This window comes from Neofelis nebulosa, chromosome 14 (assembly GCF_028018385.1).
Source record: "Neofelis nebulosa isolate mNeoNeb1 chromosome 14, mNeoNeb1.pri, whole genome shotgun sequence".
NCBI classification, from domain to species: domain Eukaryota; kingdom Metazoa; phylum Chordata; class Mammalia; order Carnivora; family Felidae; genus Neofelis; species Neofelis nebulosa.
The window spans coordinates 66,342,648-66,356,493 of record NC_080795.1 but is presented as its reverse complement, the minus strand read 5'-3'; the positions used below and the strand labels follow the sequence as shown (position 1 = coordinate 66,356,493).

At 49.8% G+C, this 13,846-nt stretch overlaps 1 pseudogene; it reads right to left on the bottom strand.

The window, feature by feature from the left end:
* Positions 1-5,083: 5,083 nt before the first annotated feature.
* LOC131494562 (10 kDa heat shock protein, mitochondrial-like) lies at positions 5,084-6,149 on the bottom strand (annotated as a pseudogene).
* Between the last annotated feature and the right edge of the window lie 7,697 nt (positions 6,150-13,846).

Below are 13,846 nucleotides of genomic sequence, written 5' to 3'. Positions count from 1 at the left end.
GTGTCCAGGGTTTTTTGCAATCACAGCAATGCAGCATGTTTTAGGGGACTAGCTCATGTGTTGGGACTAGCTGTAGGATTCATTCCCGGAAGCACAGTTTCTGGGTTTTGGTTGGAATGAAGCAGTGTGCTTCCGAACATTGAATTGGGCACCCCATCCAGTTGTGTGCCTTACGGCATTTCTGTAGCCTGCAGGTCTGACTCCTGGAACCCTACAGAATTAACCAGATAAGAACCTAGACCCTGGAAGGCAGAGGCCATGATGTTACTGAGCCTTTTTTTTCTTGAGCTTGAACCAGCCAGGCCTTTTAGGTAGGCCCTCATCATTCATCACCAGGTGGAGTGACAGGAAGGAGGAGCACTGCCCCCCTCTTCTGGCATTGGAGAAATAGCTGAAAGCTAGAAAGGAATGATCCTGCTTTTTAAAAGAAAAAAAAATTTTTTTTAAACATTCATTTTTGAGAGACTGCACAAGCAGGGTGGGGCAGAGAGAGAGAGGGAGACACAGAATCCAAAGCAGGCTCCAGGCTCTGAGCTGTCAGCACAGAGCCCGGTGCAGGGCTCGAACTCACAGACCCCGAGATCATGACCTGAGCTGAAGTCAGATGCTTAACTGACTGAGCCACCCAGGCGCCCTGATCCTGCTTATTTCGGGGGGACAGTATATTGCCAGTATCCCCGTGTTCTGAGCTGCTTTGAGGAACACTGACTGAACAGGTGATGTGGTTGCCAACCCTTCATTCATTACAACTCTATTTCTGAGGTCCCTTCCCCTTTAACATTTCCAGCATTAACTAAATAACAAAGCTTAACCTTGGGAAACATCTAATCCTCTGTTTGGACTTTATACCGTTAGTATCCCCAAAGGCTGGGCTGAGAAAACAAGTGCTTCCTGGCAGTTTACTTGTTTGCTTTTCACTCCGAGTGGCTCTGGTGATTGCAACTGCAATTTAGGGGAGAGTATCCTGCCATGCAATTCCTTCCATGTATGGTGAAAGCCCAGAATGACTCTCCATGTGCTCCCCTTATCCTCACAACTCCGTTAGGGTAGAACCCTATTTCCAGAAACACAACCGGCTGCTGAATGTGACTGGTACTTTCTGGATCATTTAATGTAAGCCTCCAATCTATGGTTTCCAATGTGGCTGTACCGGAGAATCACTTGGGATTTTTAAGGATGCAGATTTCTTGCATTGCTTCCATTCTGTATGTTTTTAAAGTTCCCAATGATTCTGTATTTCGGTTGGGCTTGGGAACAACCTTGTGAAACAGATAGCATTATTCCCATTTCTCAGGTAAGGAAACAAGACTCAGCGTGGTTAAGTCACTTAAGACCAAGCAGCTACAAGGCACCAAAAACAAGGCATGAACCCAGCTCTGAGTTAAGATCTCGGCTGCTGCGTTGTAGTTGAGGAAAACAAAGGTCAGAATCTGGCATTAAGTGGCAAAAAAAGATTGTTTTCTTGCCAGGCTAAAGGTAGGCCAGGACGTTTGGAAACTTCAGTTGAAGGTATAAATTAGCTTTCTATCATCCCTGGGGGGATTGCCTTGTGGCTTGGAAAGGGGAAAAATTATATATATATACCCATACATACACATACATATATACACATATATATGTGTGTGTGTGTGTATATATATATATATATATATATATATATAATTACAAATATCTATGTAAATGTATAAAGTCCACATATGTATTATAAAAACTAGGTGTCTATTGAGTAGTGCTTGGGCAGATGCACTTAGGACCAGCTGTCTGTCTTCAGGGTGTGTGCTCTCTACTGGAATGGGTAATGGATTGGGTAGGAATTTGGTCTGTTTAGGGAGAGAGCCGATGGCCTGGTCTCTTGGGAGTCTTAAAGGGCTTCTTGTTCATAGAGCGGAATCCTGGTTCTCTGAAAGAGGATATTAGAAGAGGTTTGAGATCCTGGGAAGACTGGATTCAAAACTGAAGTACTTTTAAAAAGCAGCTAAGCAGCTTCTATCTATAATGGCTAATTATCTGCTAATAGGTGTGATCCTAGTGGTTGGGGCAAAAGGAGACTCCGTATAGACTGAAGGCGGGCAAGAACACTGGAAGATTAATTGAAGGTATAAATTTAGCTTTCTCTCCCCTGAGGAATTCCCCTGTGGCCTGTATGAATGCATGGGCACAATGGAGGAGAAGGCCCTGCCTTGTCACCAGGGCCAGAAAGAGCCACAGGAAGTGCAGAACTGAATTCAGGTGCAAGGTTTAGGGATCACTCGGGAATGTTTATTAAGCTCAAGTTTTCATCGGAAGCCTTTATCTGACCTAGATGAATTTGATCCCTCTCTCTTCTCTGGCATCGTGTTGGCCTTTTTCTAAGGGCTGGCACTGATACGCTGAGTGTCCTTGTTAATTAAGGGCAATCACTGTTAGCTTAAGGGAGACTTTAGATTTTGGGCGAAACTGTCCTGAGAGAAAAGTCACAAACCCAGCTCTGAGGATGTGAGATGCATCTGTCACCACAGCATGCCCTCATCCCCTGCAGGTGCCCAGACCTCTTACTGGGTAGGAGGGCTTGGGACTTTTCTCGATCACTTCGATCAGTTAGGCTTCTCTGATTACAGGTACCCAAAAAGGACTCTGGTTGACTTTAGCAAAAGAGAATTTATTGGAAGGATACAGAGTGGGTCACAGATTCCAAGGGGTACCAGGGATTCGGGGAACAGGAACTAATCTTGACTGCAGCTGCTGGGCTAAATCAGCTCCACTTTTTATTCTATGCTTGCGTTTCTCCTTTTAGGGTTCATCTCCCAAGTCTTACTGGCCTAGCTTGGCCCTTGTGACCCTCTTGTGACTAGGAATTGAGGGAAAAACACTTGACTCACCGTCCCATTAAGACTGCATAGGGGGAGAAGTAGTTATTTAAAAGCAAATCAAAGTGCTCTTGCTTCATGAGAAGGGGGGAGTAGATGCTGGATGTGCCTAAAAAGCCCCAGTTGGCCCACTAGCGCATGGAAACCACATGTGGCCTTTTGGAGGGGCCTCTGGCTTTGCCTCATTCCAACCCAGGAACGAGACTCTATATCCTCCCATCTCCTCCCGCAAGTTCATCTCCAGAGCATTTAGCAAGCATTGTGGATTTTGCTGAAGATTTGGGGAAAAGAAGGTGGAAGTGTTGGCATTGAACCTCACAGGGATAAGTGACTGCCCACACTTCTTGAGGAGAGACTGTGTGTGTGTTCACTGCCATATCCCCAGCACCTAGTGCAAAGGCTGGCACACACAGCCTTGTTGAGATAAATATTTGTTGAAGGAATGGATCCATTTCATAATCTAAATTCTCTAGCATGGTCACCTGGCTTCCTGCCTTCTCTCCATCCTTTCTCCACATAGCTCTTCCAGTCCCGTCTGTCTTGGTCAATTTAGCTCTGGCTCCCAAACTCCATACTCCGCAAAATAAAAGCTTTGCAGTTAATCACGCCTACTCACCTTAGAGAGGCTTACTGAAGTTATTCGCCGGACACAAAGCGAGGCTCTGGGTCAGGGAAGCAGGGCAATTCTGTAGCTGAAAAATTAAGATGGTTTTGGGGTGCCTGGCTGGCTCAGTCGGAAGAGCATGCCACTCTTGATCTCGGTGTTGTGAGTTTGAGCCCCACGCTGGGGTGTAGACATGACTCAAATAAATGAACTAAAAAAAAAAAAAATTAAAAAGTGACTTCATTATGTTCACTATTTCAAGTTATTTTGAACATTATTTCAAATGTTCATTACATACTCCTCAAAATTGTGATACGCCCCCTACAGAGGGTTGAATGGTGCCCCCCCCCCCCACCAAAGATACATCCATATACTAGTTCTCAGAACCTATGAATATGACCGTATTTGCAGAAAGAGTCTCTGCAGATGTAATCAAGGATCTTGAGATGAGGAGATCGTCCTGGATTACCCGGGTGGGCTCTGAATCCAATGACAAGTATCCTGTAAGGGCCACACAGGGGATATTTGGCAGAAGAGGGGAAGACACAGACACACAGAGGAGAAGGTGATGGGGAGGTGGAGGAAGAGCCTGGAGCAGAGGCCCCAGACCAGGGGGGCCAAAGAGCACCTGATGCCACCGCCAGCTGGAAGAGGCAAGGAATGAAATCTCTCATCCAGCCTTTGGAGGAAGTGTGGTCCAGCTGACACCTTGATTTTGGACTTCTGGCCTCCAGAACTGCGAGAAAATAAAATTCTACTGTTTTACGCGCTCAAGTTTGTGGGGACTCATTACAGCAGCCGTAGGAAGCGAATTCACCTCCCAACCACCTTCTCTCAGGTCCTTAAACGCAATGTGCCCTTCCTGCCTCTCGCAGCGGGAACACTGTCCACGCTGTCTCTGGCCCACGCGGTATTCATAATCCATTTTCAACCCTTCGGGTGAGACCATCAGACTCTGCCCAAGACAAAAGAAAGGTTGGGCACCGCTGTCCCACCAGCTCAGATCACCTGGGTGCATCTCTTCTTTGCTTCCAAAAGAGCTTTCATCTAGAAGCCGACCCTCAGACTTCTCTCTGCATCCCCGCCTGTCATCTGTCTGTGTCTGTCACAGACTACTGTCATTGGCAAACATTACAAAAATGGAATTTGGGATTTCTTATATAAGTCAGAGATCCTTTGGGCTGGAGGGTACCTAAAAGATTATCTAAATCAGACTTGCAAATGGTCTTTAGGCATGGAACTCTTTGCTCGAATGAGATCTCAAATCCTAGTATGTAAAAGACAGAAGTGAGGCTCATCTAAATTCTTTATCAAAAGAGGGGTCACAGCTAGTGTTTTCCCAACTTACCCCTCATTTCAGTCCCTTTTGCCTGTTTTTTTTTTTTTTTGACAAATCCTTTGAAATCTCCCTGACTTCTATTGTTCAAAATGATTTTTCAAGAGGTGCCTGGATGGCTCAGTCAGGTAAAGCGTCCGACTCTTGATTTAGGCTCAGGTCATGATCTCACAGTTCATGAGATCGAGCCCCACGTCAGGCTCTGCAACTGACAGTGTGGAGCCTGCTTGCTCTCTCCCTGTCTCTCTGCCCCTCCCCCACCCTCTCTCTCAAAATAAATAAACTTAATAAAAAAAATTTTTTTTTTGCATACCATTAGTTTATTATAAAAGAGAGACATGAAAATTATCTACATGATGAAAGATTTCACAACTTTGCCGGAATGGGCAGCTTCCCTTCATGCCATTTCCATAATGATTTATGTCAGTCTACGTACTTTCCGAGAATGTCACCATCTCTAAATAAGAAACGATCCTTGCCATCTAGAACTACTTTGGTGTCTCCATATTCTGGGAGAAGAACTTTATCTCCAACTTTCACACTCACTGACTGGTTGAATCTCTCCACCCTTTCCTCTGGAGCCTGATCCCACAGCCACCACCGTTGGCTTGCAGAACTTTTCCTTGCAATTTTTCCGGAAGCATAATGTCTCCTTCGGTTACAGTTTCGGCTGCACTCCTTTCAACTGAAACTCGGTCAAAGGGGGGAAGACACTTTCTAAATGCTTGTTCTGCCATGACTCCGGCCGCTGCAGTTCCTGCTCTGCTCTGGAGCTGCTGCCCTGCAAGGAGACCCGCAGTCCAACCCCCGGGTCACGTGAACGTGGGAAAAGGCCGCCCTACGCGCAGCTAATAAATAAAAAATTTTTACAGTGATATTTTGGAGTTGGCCTCAGTTTTGGGCCATTGCTACAGAGAACAGCTACTTTCCTAGTCTTTGTTGGATTTTAGAGGACCAGTAAATCACTCTCCCCTTTTCCTTGGTTCGGAGCCAAGGGAGAGATAATCACTGTTATTAGAGGTAAAAATGACAGCTTCATTCTTGAGAAAAGATGGATGGATTGGAAGATACGTCATAGGGGTGCAGTTACAAAGATGTCCTAAAAAGGAACCCCAGAACTTGAAAGACTGCCCTGGTCACCGGCATAGCAAAACAAGGACAGGGGTGTCTCCTGCTGCAAGCTTACCGTGGGGAGAGCCCAGAAGGTGGTTTCCAGGGGGCCTGGTTGGCTTCACAAGGACGGAGCTCAGTCCCTTCCTTGGCTCACCAATCACATAAGTCTTCCTTTGAGAGAAAAATTAGAGTTTCTGGTGTACTTTTCCTCCCTGGGAAATTCCCTCCCTATGGAAGTGCAAGGGGTCAGGAACCAGTATTTCTCCCTGAGCGTGTTCACCTCCACTCCATTTACAAGATGGAGACCCGGGCCCCAAATGGCTTCTTTTGAAACGTGTAATATGTGTGAGTCGGACAGTCAGGTTAGACTAATAGCTGTAACCAGCAACCAATCACCAATTCCCCGCTGCATATCACAGCAGAGCTCCATTTCTTGTCCAAGTCACGGGCCAATGCGGGTAGGCAGGGAGGATGGTGGGGGCCGGGAAGGGGAGTGGAGAATGAGGAGGGGGGTCTGCTCCACGCAGTTATTCAGCGACTCAGCGTCCTTTCAATTAGTGCCGGGATTTCAAACTTCCGTGTGTGCTGTGCTTTGGGCTTCAGCGGCTCCACAACCTCCCAGGACCCCAGAGTCCTCCACTGAATTCTCTGGAGGTGGCCGCTCAAGAAAGAGCCAGTGGAGGACTGCGCAGCCGATTTTAGGGGCCAGGCTGCAAGTGGCCTACATCATTTCTGCCCACAAGCTGCTGGCCGGCACTCACTCACGGGGTCCCAGCGAATCACGAGGGCAGCTCGGAAACACAAGTCTTCCTGAAGGCCCCTGTGGAACAGCAAACGAAGTTGAAAGAATACCAAGCATTGTCTCAGCACAGTACGGCCTTCACAGAAACACAGCCCCAGCCAAGCAAAGCGATTTTACGGCCATTCAGACCTTTACTAACAAGTCTAAAGAACAGATCCAGGACAATGCTGCTGGTTTTTGTTTTGTTTTGTTTTTTTTTTTAATAAATCCTGGGGCACCTGGGTGGCTCAGTCGGTTAAGTGTCCGACTTCGGCTCAGGTCATGATCTGGCGATCTGTGAGTTCTAACCCCGCGTCGGGCTCTGTGCTGACCGCTCAGAGCCTGGAGCCTGCTTTGGATTCTGTGTCTCCCTCTCTGCCCCTCCCCTGCTCACATTCCGTCTCTCTCTCTCTCCCTCAAAAATAAATATTAAAAATTGTTAAAAATAAATATTGTATACTCTGTATTTAGAAAAGTTCACACACCTGGATGACTGTTTACAAACCGACACACCTGGGGTAGCTAGCACCCTGATCAGAATATGACATCTCCAGCCCCCAGAAGCCTTCTTGAACACCTGCCCTGGCCCAGTCACCAAGCCCCACCCCAGGTGAGCCACAGTCTTGACTCGTAACCACATAGTAAATTAGTTATTTCCTGGTTTAGAATATTCTACAAATAGAACCATACCGTACATATTCTTTTGTGTCTGTCTGCGTTTACTTAACGTTACGCTTGTGAGAGTATTCATGTTGTGTATAATTGTAGTGTTTTTGTCCTCATCGCTGAAGCTTACTCAGCGATGTATGGTCCGCATACACCATGATTGACTTGTCCACTCTGCTGTTGGTGGGCATCGGGATAGTTTCAGGATATAACAAGGAGGCTGCTGTGAATATTCCGGGGCACGTACTCTGAGGAACATAGTGACACACATATCCTTTGGGTAAGGCACCTAATTCCTAGAAGGGAGCATTGCCTGGCCTCAGAGTCCCGCACATCTAGTAGGAGTAGAACCGAGTGGTTTTCCAAAGCCAGCCCTTGGTTGTCAGCCTTTCCCCGCTTCTTAAAAGCCCTCCTGCCGATTTGCTCCACTTTGTCCCTCACACCTGAGGGTGTTCGAGAGTCCCCCCGACTCCTCCACTCCAAGAAAACTGCTCCCCTAAGTGACATGTTTGAATCTGAACCCCTCCCCGCTTTCTTTCTCTCTCCTTGCCTCCAGTTTGGTCGCCCTCAGCCCATTCTCCGGATTCTGTGTTCCGAAAACGTGGCACAAGCCGGGCTTGGCCAGAAGGGAACCCACAGAAAGGAGTGGGAGGGACGTGGGTGGGGCTGGGGCGGGGCTGAATACAGGAAGATTGAATTTCCTTTAGAGATAGTGGGGCGGGGGGAGGGGCTGGGAACCCTCACTCATGAATGTCTGTATCTGTCACACAGAGAAAGGAAATTAAGGAAAACCCTTAAAATCATTAAGGTGAACTATCTGGAGGTGTGTGGGGCCTGATTAATATTCACATCCACGTGGCGTGTGATGGGAGGGGTGATCCGGGCACTGAAGTGGAAAAGCCACCCCCCTAGACTCCCCTGGCAGGGGTGAGGCAGGGCACAGGGCAGTAGGGCCCTGCTGAGGAGGGTGTGGAGCAAACGCACCTGGAAACGAAGAGCGAAGAGCGACCCGGTGCTGGGGCCTTGCAGCGCTCTTGCCCAAAGGTCACTGGTCACAGCTCTAGTTCACCCGCGGTCGCCCTGATTAATGCGCACACCCGGGGCGGGCGATGGGGCAGGAGACAGAGGAGTGGAGCGGTCCCCACTCTCTTGAGAAATGCATAATCATTAATCAACATTACTGGGCCCCACTCAGACTAAGTGGCCTCTTGTGATTAGCAATGGACCCTTGAAAAATAAAAACGCAGTCTTTTAGCATTTTGAGTGTGTGCATTTGACAATGGCTTTCTTGATAGCAGTGGGGGCTGGGAGGGGGCTTGCTGTGCCGGGCCTGTGGGGTGTGTGTGTGTGTGTGTGTGTGTTGGGGGGTGCAGGCCTGGCTTCAGGGTCTGAGGAACAAAGACAATTGAAGGAGTTATGGGTCTGGCCTCAGCGGCAGGAGACTGTCCACTTTGCGGGGGTCAGTTCTGACTGGACCCTTCTCCCTGGGCAGGAACTGGAATGTCCAGGGTGATGAGGCCGGTGGGGGCTGGTGTCCCTCTGGGACTTCTGAGTCACAGTTCATGACACACCCGAACGTCCTAGCTAGAAGGAAGTAACCGGGCTCCCACCTTGGAAGCCTGTCGTGGAAATTACCTCAATCTGTGTAAATCATTTGGCTCTCCTCAGACACATTAGTGTCCCTCCCCTTCCCAACCACCAACTCATTTTGTCCTCACAACTGCCCTGTGATGGTTTTACTGTCCTCGTGCTGCCGATGAGTTACACGCGGGGCTCAGAGGAGGCGAAGGACTCCCCTCACCAGCAAGAGGCAGAATCCCGGTCCCCTTTCTATGTGGACTGGGGTGGGGGGGGGGGGCGGGCAGACCTGGGCAGAGCTGACACTGCCCTTCACCAGGCCTGTGACCTTGAGCCACATTTATGACCTCACATAAACCTCAGAGCCCTAGTTTCCTCAGCTTGACGAAGAGAAGGGTGAGACCCACCTCATAGGATGATGGTGACACCCCCCTGAGCTAATGCTGCGGAAGCATCTGCTACAAAGCCAGTCCGCAGTGCTATCTGTCCCCCTGCCTTCCTCCCCTGTCCTTCAGTCATCACTGGGATCCTCACAATGGTCTGATGAGGTTGGCGTTATTGTTATAGATGAGGAAACTGAGGCTTGGAGGGGGGACCCTGTCACCCTGCCGTGTCACAGCGCAGTGAAGCAGTGGCAGTGTCATTTAGCACCAGGATGCCACCAAGCTGGTGGATTTTTTTTTACGGTTTATGTGTTTATTTTATTTATTTATTTTCAGAGACTGCATGTGCAGATCTCGAGCAGAGAAGGGGCAGAGAGGGAGAGAGAGAGAGGGAGAGAAAGAATCCCAAGCAGGCTCTGTGCTGTCAGCACAGAGCTGGACACAGGGCTTGAACTCATGAACCGTGAGATCCTGACCTGAACCGAAACCAAGAGTTAGACGCTTAGCCGACTGAGCCACCCACATGCCCCCGAGGTGGTGCTGATTACAGGGGATGCTGTGGGCCCAGGGAATCACCCTAAATGGCTCTGTTAGAAATGATTCTACTTAGTTGAAAGCCGTTTGGGGACAGTGTGTTTTGTTTTAATAACTTGTTTTCTTTACAAAAATCTCAGCTGGCCTCAGTTCTGTTCCCCTCTTATGACTGCCTTGCACTGCAATGCACATAAAAGACACATGTGAGAACGTTGATAGCAGCATTTTTTTAATGTTTATTTATTTTTGAGAGAGAGACAGCACGTGAGCAGGGAGGGACAGAGAGAGAAGGAGACACAGAATCCAAAGCAGGCTCCAGGCTCTGAACTGTCAGCACAGAGCCCGATGCGGGGCTCGAACCCCCAAACCGCGAGATCATAACCTGAGCTAAAGTCGGACACTTACCCGACTGAGCCACCCAGGCGCCCCAATTGCAGCATTATTTTTAATAAACTTAAACTAGAAGCAACCTGAAGTCCATCAGCAGCCGAATGGGTGAACTGTGGTTTGCTCCTCCGATGGAATACTATACAGCTAGGAACACAGACACAGCACTGCCACAGAAAGCAACGTTGGGGAGTCTCAGAAACAATGGTGCATGGAAGAAGCCAGATGCAAATAATATCTGCTTTATGATCCCATTTCTATAAAACTCAAGAATAGGCACAAAGAATCTATGCTGTCAGAAGTCGGGTGAGCGATTAGAGTTGGGGGGGCAGTTTCTGGGGGTGCACCTGCCCGTACTGGTAATACCCTACTTATTGCTCTGGGTGACGGTTCACTTTATAAACATCTCTGGAGCTGTATGCTCCTGATCTGTATACGCCTTGTAAAGACCTTATACTTTAGCTTTAATGTTTGTGTAAAGAGATGGGTAGAGGATCTTGGGAAGGTTGGGGGATCCGGCTTGAGGCTGAATCCCTGGCAGTGACACGCAGGACGCTGCTGCAGGATCGATCTGGTGAGAGACTGCCCCCGGTGAACATTAGAGGGAACAGTCACTGCTGCGCCAGGAATTTGAGCAGGGGTTCATGCACCTTCTCCGGACAGACCAGGCCTTGCAGCCGCCGCGGCCTCCCAGCACATGGAGGCTGCCTGGGCTTCTTCCCTCACATCACCGCTTCTATCCCAATAGATCCTGCTGGCAAATTTGATTTGTGGAGCCGATGCCCCATTCCCAGCCGCAAGGGAGGCTGGCTGAGATCTTCACTTCTATTTGGAGGTAGAAGGCAGGACCCCCTCCAAAGTAAGGAGAATGCCCACAGGTGCAGGACACTCAGCACGTTCCCTGTGCTCCTGGCCCTTCACAAGGGCCTTTTGGAGACATCGCCCTATTCTAGGGGCCCTGATGGTGTACAGATGCTACCTGTTGCTGTTCAGCTCGATACCTGCCCTTTTATCTTTTCCCTGCACTCCTGAGACTGAGAAACTACATTTTCCAGACTCTCTTGCCAGCTGGGTCCCAGTTAGTTTTTACAAACAAAAGGCACCTGTGTGGGATTGGGAGGCGGGAAGAAGGGAGGAGTCGTCCTTCCTCGGTGTTAGGGATGCCTGGGCTCATGGGCCCTGGGTGATACCACTGTCTTCCGTTTGTGCCTTCGACCCTCCCACCACGTGTCATGAATTTTCTGTGGCCACCTACCCCCGTTTTCCTGAGGGCCATGGACCTAAAAGCCATGGGGTGGGGCTCACACATGTGTGCGTGAGGGCTGGCTGGGGGAGAGTTGAGCCGTTTGTACCCCACTATGGAGTAGATCAGACAGTCCCTGTGGGCCCCTTGTAGAGTAGTTAACAGGTCACAGGAAGGGCCTAAGCAACGACTCCTCACCTGGAACTCAGGCTGGCTGGCTCCCCTGGGCAATGCCAGAAGGCCAGCAAAGGTGCTGGTGAACCCGAGTCAGAGACCCCGGGGCTGGCCGGCTCTCTGTCACCTCCGAGTGTGCATGGCAGGCAACTCACCGAACCTGTCTGGGCCTCGGGTTCCCCATCTGGAAGTGGATAGATTAAAACCTACCCCTGAGGGTGGTGCAGAGGAAAGTCCTTTGCAAATAGAAGGGAGTGGTTTTTCATGCAAAGGGAGAACTCTGAGCATCAAACCCCTGCCCGCCCCCCCCCCCCCACAAGGACCCTTCAGCTGAGGAATGACCTTGGCCTTCTCATCCTGCTGACTGGAATCAGTCCTTCAGTGGCTCCCATGAGAGAAGCGATGTATTCACCCGGTCTGGCACGTTCACAGGCCTGGCGGTGTGCTGGATGCTGGGGATACAGGGATGAAAGGACTCTGTCTCTGCCCTGCAGGAGCCCTTGAGGGAGACATGGGCACGCACTCTGGCAATTGCAGCTCCCTGGGACCTGGGGGTGGGATCACAGGAAACTTCTAGAAGCAGGGATTTCTAGCTTCGACCTGAAAGAGGAGCAGGGGTTAATGAGATAAAGGATCAGGGCCAGGGTCAGAGTGTCAGGTGGAGGGAACAGTGTTTGCACAGGTCTGGAGGCAAGAGGAATGGAGTGTCCATGAGGTGGAGGCGAGTGTAGGCGAAGGGTGGGCAGTGGGGGGCAATGGGTTCAAGGGTGAGTGAGGCCGATCATGTCCTGCCATGGGGTTTGGACTCACTGGGCACACTGCCCCAGGAGAGACACAGCCGGCCCCGGGCCCAGCTGCAGGCTGGTTTATAAGCTCCCAGCACAAGAGTGGCTGTCACCTGTTCTGAAATCTGAGGCGTGTAAGGCTCTGGGGTGAACGCTCTCTGTGCCTTTGTCCAATGGTAACCTGCGCTGAGAGGAGAGGCTGCGCCTGGGGACCTTGTGGACTCTGGCCCCAATCCTGCGCCCCACAGCGAGCAGGGGAAAGTCAGGACCGGGAGCTGCTAGGAACTTCTCTACCCTCTTCCCGCCTCTCGGCCTGCTCCTGGCCAGGCTCCGATGCCCTCTCTCCTCACGCCTGTCAGGCCAGGCAGGCGTGACTCCTGTGATTTTCCACCTGCCTTCCAGACAGGTGGTTTTCATAAGGAGACCAGAACAAGCTCACACCGATGTTTCTATGGGACAACGGAAGGTTGTTTTCTTATCAGAGAGCAAAAGCCCCATCGGCTAAGGAGAGGCAGGTGGAAGTACAATTGAAAATGAGAAGAGAGAAAAATCTAAGCCTATATCAGATTGATTCTACTAAACCCCATCTCCTTTAGTCTCCTGTTTGTGGATTACTCTTAATAATTTTTTAAATGTTTATTTATTTTTGAGAGAGAGAGAGAGAGAGAGAGGCAGAGATCGAAGGAGACAGAATCTGAAGCAAGCTCCAGGCTCTGAGCTGTCAGCACAGAGCCTGCTGAGGGGCTCGAACTCAGGAACCATGAGATCATGACCTGAGCCGAAGTCGGACACTTAACCGAGTCACCCAGACGCCATGTTTGTGCATTACTCTATGGGTGTCAGAACTCAGGGACACCTGAGGGGCTCGGTGGAGCATCCAACTTTGGCTCAGGTCATGATCTCGTGGTTCGTGAGTTCGAGCCTCACATCGGGCTCTCTGCTTTCAGCCTGTCAGCGCAGAGCCTGCTTCGGATCCTCTGCCCCCACTCCCTGCCCCTCCCCTGCTTGCGCTCTCCCCCATATAAAGAAATATTAAAAAAAGAAAACTCAGTTCAGGTGGCCCCTCCTCTAGGAAGCCAACCATGTCCCTGTTTGGAAACGATGCCCCTGCTCTGTTTTCCCAGTTCTCTCTGTGTATATGTCTGACTGTGTTGACTTTGGTGTTGACTTGTCTGCCTCCCCCATTAGACCGACCTCATTATGTTTAACAAGAGTAAATTGGGCCAGAGTAAATATGGGCCAGAATATGCTAGGTCCTTATGACCAAGGATGGACTGGTCAAGGTCCTGGAATGACCTAGGATCAACTGAGGGCACAGACAGGGGGGCCCATTTGGGGCAGGGCCAGCATGTAATCCCTTTTGTTTCCCTAGCAATTAAAGTACTTGACACAAGGTAAATGCTCAACAAGTGAATA